Source organism: Coregonus clupeaformis, chromosome 30 (genome assembly GCF_020615455.1).
Source record: "Coregonus clupeaformis isolate EN_2021a chromosome 30, ASM2061545v1, whole genome shotgun sequence".
Lineage (NCBI taxonomy): Eukaryota > Metazoa > Chordata > Actinopteri > Salmoniformes > Salmonidae > Coregonus > Coregonus clupeaformis.
In genome coordinates this window covers 38,117,709-38,124,508 of record NC_059221.1, presented here as the reverse complement: position 1 = coordinate 38,124,508, position 6,800 = coordinate 38,117,709, and the positions used below count along the sequence as shown (strand labels likewise).

General features: G+C 47.1%; 1 long non-coding RNA gene across 2 annotated transcripts; it reads right to left on the bottom strand.

Moving 5' to 3' along the window:
• Nucleotides 1-501: 501 nt before the first annotated feature.
• LOC121546815 lies at nt 502-2,670 on the bottom strand. Of its 2 annotated transcripts, XR_006657630.1 has the most exons (3): nt 2,206-2,670; nt 1,590-2,161; nt 502-1,403 (listed from the first exon to the last, which is right to left on the bottom strand). It is a non-coding gene; the product is annotated as an uncharacterized LOC121546815 (long non-coding RNA). The 2 variants fall into 2 exon arrangements; XR_006657629.1 differs by having other exon boundaries at nt 1,590-2,670.
• Between the last annotated feature and the right edge of the window lie 4,130 nt (nt 2,671-6,800).

The window sequence follows — 6,800 nt, the reverse complement described above, 5'->3', positions numbered from 1 at the left end:
AGACACAACCACAGAAAGACATGGTTCATTGAGTCTCTCTGGGTCCATGTGTCTTATTACTGCTCATGTTTATTCATACGGTTAATACTGCTGATACTTATGAGGTTCACAGGCAATACACAGAGAGCGCTTACCATTGATGAAACAGGAGAAATAATAACTGGATCTACATTCAGAAAGTGGAATCTGTAGGGTAATAAACAGGGTGATAAATCATCAATCCATCATCAAGCAACCAATCTTTGCAATGCATGACATGGTGTAGAGCAGGGTTCTTCAAATCCGGTCCTGGAGGGCCGAGACACCTCTGAAACAGAAGTGTTTCGGCCCTCCAGGACCGGAATTGAAGAACCCTGGTGTAGAGTGTCGGGTATATTTAGCTGTTGTACAATTAATTATCTGTATTCCTCTTGTAGTTGGATTCGGGATGTGTTCAACTATTGTTAAAATGTTTAAACAGTAAAACAGCAGAACTCAAAAAGCAGGAAGAGCGAGAAAATCTTAAAACATTTCTTACTTTTTATTGATTTCGACAGGTTGTTCTCTACAGTACATCACCTAATCTCTCAGGTTACATTTATTTTCTGCCGTCAGATTCAGATACACTGGACTTCTTTAACAAACCATGCAAAGACCTTCAACCTTCTAACAGAACCGGCAGGTCCATTACTCATACAGCGGCTACTCTATGAACTCACTGTGTGCAATGTACTGTGTAGTCTTAGAGCAGAAGCCATTAAAAAAGCTTTATTATGAGCCGTCCTCACCTAAGCAGCCTCCACTGACCTGAATAGACTATTCTCTCTAGGAGGCAGTATGTTCCCCAACACCTGAATAGACTATTCTCTCTAGGAGGCAGTATGTTCCCCAACACCTGAATAGACTATTCTCTCTAGGAGGCAGTATGTTCCCCAACACCTGAATAGACTATTCTCTCTAGGAGGCAGTATGTTCCCCAACACCTGAATAGACTATTCTCTCTAGGAGGCAGTATGTTCCCCAACACCTGAATAGACTATTCTCTCTAGGAGGCAGTATGTTCCCCAACACCTGAATAGACTATTCTCTCTAGGAGGCAGTATGTTCCCCAACACCTGAATAGACTATTCTCTCTAGGAGGCAGTATGTTTCCCCAACACCTGAATAGACTATTCTCTCTAGGAGGCAGTATGTTCCCCAACACCTGAATAGACTATTCTCTCTAGGAGGCAGTATGTTCCCCAACACCTGAATAGACTATTCTCTCTAGCAGGCAGTATGTTCCCCAACACCTGAATAGACTATTCTCTCTAGGAGGCAGTATGTTCCCCAACACCTGAATAGACTATTCTCTCTAGCAGGCAGTATGTTCCCCAACACCTGAATAGACTATTCTCTCTAGGAGGCAGTATGTTCCCCAACACCTGAATCACAGGAGGTTGGTGGCACCGTTATTGGGGAGGACAGGCTCGTGGTAACGGCTGGAGCGGAATAGGGGGGAATGGTATCAAATACATCAAACACATGGTTTTCAGGTGTTTGATGCCATTCCATTTGCTCTGTTCCAGCCATTATTATGAGCCGTCCTCCCCTAAGCAGCCTCCACTGACCTGAATAGACTATTCTCTCTAGCAGTCAGCATGTTCCCCAACACCTGAATAGACTATTCTCTCTAGCAGTCAGCATGTTCCCCAACACCTGAATAGACTATTCTCTCTAGCAGTCAGCATGTTCCCCAACACCTGAATAGACTATCCTCTCTAGCAGTCAGCATGTTCCCCAACACCTGAATAGACTATTCTCTCTAGCAGTCAGCATGTTCCCCAACACCTGAATAGACTATCCTCTCTAGCAGTCAGCATGTTCCCCAACACCTGAATAGACTATCCTCTCTAGCAGTCAGCATGTTCCCCAACACCTGAATAGACTATCCTCTCTAGCAGTCAGCATGTTCCCCAACACCTGAATAGACTATCCTCTCTAGCAGTCAGCATGTTCCCCAACACCTGAATAGACTATTCTCTCTAGCAGTCAGCATGTTCCCCAACACCTGAATAGACTATTCTCTCTAGCAGTCAGCATGTTCCCCAACACCTGAATAGACTATCCTCTCTAGCAGTCAGCATGTTCCCCAACACCTGAATAGACTATCCTCTCTAGCAGTCAGCATGTTCCCCAACACCTGAATAGAATATTCTCTCTAGCAGTCAGCATGTTCCCCAACACCTGAATTGAATATTCTGTGAGTCACCCAGAGGCCTGTGCTTGCTGTGTCTTTTACCTTCACGATTATTTCTGACGGCTTTGTGTGAAAATTCCAGTGCAAAATAAAAAATTATATTTTTCTCCAACATTCTTAACTCTTAATGGCTAGACAAACTCCTCCTCAAAGCAAAGGCCTTGACGACCAACACCAAACAGCAATCCTTTTGGTACATTTCAAAACTGACAGCACTTCATTCCAATAACATCTCATGCGGTCGTCTTCACATTGGTGAGGTGAGCTTCTATGTTTCACTTTATCTATAGTCTTCAGTAGCTATTAAGCACCTCTCTAATGAAACTAGCTCTTTACTCGGATAAACACAGTACTTAAAAGACTGAAGACAATACACTGAGACAACATTTACATTTAGCAGATGCTCTTATCCAGAGCGACATACAGGAGCAATTAGGGCTAAGTGCCTTGCTTAAGGGCACATCGACAGATTTTTCACCTAGTCGGCTCGGGGATTAGAACCAGCGACCTTTCGGTTACTGGCACAACGCTCTTAACCACTAAGCTACCTGCCGCCCGATTGGCCGAAGCACAGACAGGAACAGACAAAATGCAGAATGATCAGTCAACAACATCGGGTAGTAATACAAGAATAATGATAGTAGTACTACTCAACAATATTTAACATTTTCAGAAAACTAGGAGTGAGAGTAAAACATTTGAATGGGAACTGGAAGCCACCAGGGTTTTACTTTAGGGAGCATTGAACCGTTTCCCCCCAACCATGAGAGCCCTGGCTGGTACAGTGTAACACAGAGTCAGTCACTACCATAGATATTAAACTATATATAGTCAGTCACTACCATAGATATTAAACTATATATGGTCAGTCAGTACCATAGATATTAAACTATATATAGTCAGTCAGTACCATAGATATTAAACTATATATAGTCAGTCACTACCATAGATATTAAACTATATATAGTCAGTCACTACCATAGATATTAAACTATATATACTGTTCCATTCCATTATCCATCGTGCTTTATATCTATTTTTAGTACTTGTGTGACAGGCAACTGAAGAATACCATTAGCTGAAGAAGCAGACTCTATCCTGATGCATCGTGGGTAACGACATGGCAAACACATGCTCTCTCTCATGAGAGTCTAAAATCGAGGCGCGCTGCATAAAATCAATTCCCATCATCTGTGTTCAAGGTTTTACCGGCTGTTAGCTGTTTAGAACGTCCCGCTGACATCTACTGGCCATGTTTCTACTCCCCGAACGACAAGGTTTCTATTTTAATGAGCATACAACTTTGCATGAAGCAAATTAATTGGTTGAGCAAACACATGCAGATGATATGAAGAACTAACTGTACAAGGGTAGAACAAGGTTGATATTGTGTAGCAGAGCAGGTGATTTTTAATCACACTCTTGTGATTGATTTCAACTTTAATCACACTCTTGTGATTGATTTCACTTTTAATCACACTCTTGTGATTGATTTCACTTTTAATCACACTCTTGTGATTGATTTCACTTATAATCACACTCTTGTGATTGATTTCACTTTGGTCCAATGGTTACTAATCCCTCCTGTTACAATTGCAAATGAGGAGGAGTTGACCATCTTTGGATATGTATGAAATTGAGAAATATCCACACTAACTAAATAACTAATTCATTAATTTCTGTGAAAATGTATCAATAAAGATCTATTGTTGTCTCCCATTCCTTTACCATGGATACGTCCCAAACCACACCCTATTCTCTACAATGTGCACTACTTTTAACCAGAGCCCTTTGGGCCTTCCTTTGGGCCTTCCTATGGGCCTTCCTTTGGGCCTTCCTATGGGCCTTCCTATGGGCCTTCCTATGGGCCTTCCTTTGGGCCTTCCTATGGGCCTTCCTATGGGCCTTCCTATGGGCCTTCCTATGGGCCTTCCTATGGGCCTTCCTATGGGCCTTCCTATGGGCCTTCCTTTGGGCCTTCCTATGGGCCTTCCTATGGGCCTTCCTATGGGCCTTCCTATGGGCCTTCCTATGGGCCTTCCTATGGGCCTTCCTATGGGCCTTCCTATGGGCCTTCCTATGGGCCTTCCTATGGGCCTTCCTATGGGCCTTCCTATGGGCCTTCCTATGGGCCTTCCTTTGGGCCTTCCTATGGGCCTTCCTATGGGCCTTCCTATGGGCCTTCCTATGGGCCTTCCTATGGGCCTTCCTATGGGCCTTCCTATGGGCCTTCCTATGGGCCTTCCTATGGGCCTTCCTATGGGCCTTCCTATGGGCCTTCCTATGGGCCTTCCTATGGGCCTTCCTATGGGCCTTCCTATGGGCCTTCCTATGGGCCTTCCTATGGGCCTTCCTATGGGCCTTCCTATGGGCCTTCCTATGGGCCTTCCTATGGGCCTTCCTATGGGCCTTCCTATGGGCCTTCCTATGGGCCTTCCTATGGGCCTTCCTATGGGCCTTCCTATGGGCCTTCCTATGGGCCTTCCTATGGGCCTTCCTTTGGGCCTTCCTATGGGCCTTCCTATGGGCCTTCCTTGGGCCTTCCTATGGGCCTTCCTTTGGGCCTTCCTATGGGCCTTCCTATGGGCCTTCCTATGGGCCTTCCTATGGGCCTTCCTATGGGCCTTCCTTTGGGCCTACCTATGGGCCTTCCTATGGGCCTTCCTTTGGGCCTTCCTATGGGCCTTCCTATGGGCCTTCCTATGGGCCTTCCTATGGGCCTTCCTATGGGCCTTCCTATGGGCCTTCCTATGGGCCTTCCTATGGGCCTTCCTATGGGCCTTCCTATGGGCCTTCCTATGGGCTTTCCTATGGGCCTTCCTATGGGCCTTCCTATGGGCCTTCCTATGGGCCTTCCTATGGGCCTTCTATGTGCCTTCCTATTGGCCTTACATTTACATTTACATTTTAGTCATTTAGCAGACGCTCTTATCCAGAGCGACTTACAGGAGCAATTAGGGTTAAGTGCCTTGCTCAAGGGCACATTTACGTCATTTAGCAGACGCTCTTAAACAGAGCGACTCACAAATTGGTGCATTCACCCTATAGGCAGTGGGATAACCACTTTACAATTTTTGGGGGGGGGTAGAAGGATTACTTTATCCTATCCCAGGTATTCCAAAGGAAGGCCCATAGAAGATCCATAGGAAGGCCCATAGGAAGGCCCATAGGAAGGCCTTCCTATGGGCCTTCCTATGGGCCTTCCTTTGGGCCATCCTATGGGCCTTCCTATGGGCCTTCCTATGGGCCTTCCTATGGGCCTTCCTATGAGCCTTCCTATGGGCCTTCCTATGAGCCTTCCTATGGGCCTTCCTATGGGCCTTCTATGGGCCTTCCTATGAGCCTTCCTATGGGCCTTCCTTTGGGCCTTCCTATGGGCCTTCCTATGGGCCTTCCTATGGGCCTTCCTTTGGGCCTTCCTATGGGCCTTCCTATGGGCCTTCCTATGGGCCTTCCTATGGGCCTTCCTATGGGCCTTCCTATGGGCCTTCCTATGGGCCTTCCTATGGGCCTTCCTATGGGCCTTCCTTTGGGCCTTCCTATGGGCCTTCCTATGGGCCTTCCTATGGGCCTTCCTATGGGCCTTCCTATGGGCCTTCCTATGGGCCTTCCTATGGGCCTTCCTTTGGGCCTTCCTATGGGCCTTCCTATGGGCCTTCCTATGGGCCTTCCTATGGGCCTTCCTATGGGCCTTCCTATGGGCCTTCCTATTGGCCTTCCTATGGGCCTTCCTATGGGCCTTCCTATGGGCCTTCCTATGGGCCTTCCTATGGGCCTTCCTATGGGCCTTCCTATGGGCCTTCTATGTGCCTTCCTATTGGCCTTACATTTACATTTACATTTTAGTCATTTAGCAGACGCTCTTATCCAGAGCGACTTACAGGAGCAATTAGGGTTAAGTGCCTTGCTCAAGGGCACATTTACGTCATTTAGCAGACGCTCTTAAACAGAGCGACTCACAAATTGGTGCATTCACCCTATAGGCAGTGGGATAACCACTTTACAATTTTTTTTGGGGGGGGGGGGGGGAGAAGGATTACTTTATCCTATCCCAGGTATTCCAAAGGAAGGCCCATAGAAGATCCATAGGAAGGCCCATAGGAAGGCCCATAGGAAGGCCTTCCTATGGGCCTTCCTATGGGCCTTCCTTTGGGCCATCCTATGGGCCTTCCTATGGGCCTTCCTATGGGCCTTCCTATGGGCCTTCCTATGAGCCTTCCTATGGGCCTTCCTATGAGCCTTCCTATGGGCCTTCCTATGGGCCTTCTATGGGCCTTCCTATGAGCCTTCCTATGGGCCTTCCTTTGGGCCTTCCTATGGGCCTTCCTATGGGCCTTCCTATGGGCCTTCCTTTGGGCCTTCCTATGGGCCTTCCTATGGTTCTTCCTATGGGCCTTCCTATGGGCCTTCCTATGGGCCTTCCTATGGGCCTTCCTATGGATCTTCTATGGGCCTTCCTTTGGGCCTTCTATGGGCCTTCCTATGGGCCTTCCTATGGGCCTTCCTATGGGCCTTCCTTTGGGCCTTCCTTTGGGCCCTGGTCAAAAGTAGTGCACTGTACAGGTGCAGTTCAATACATTTG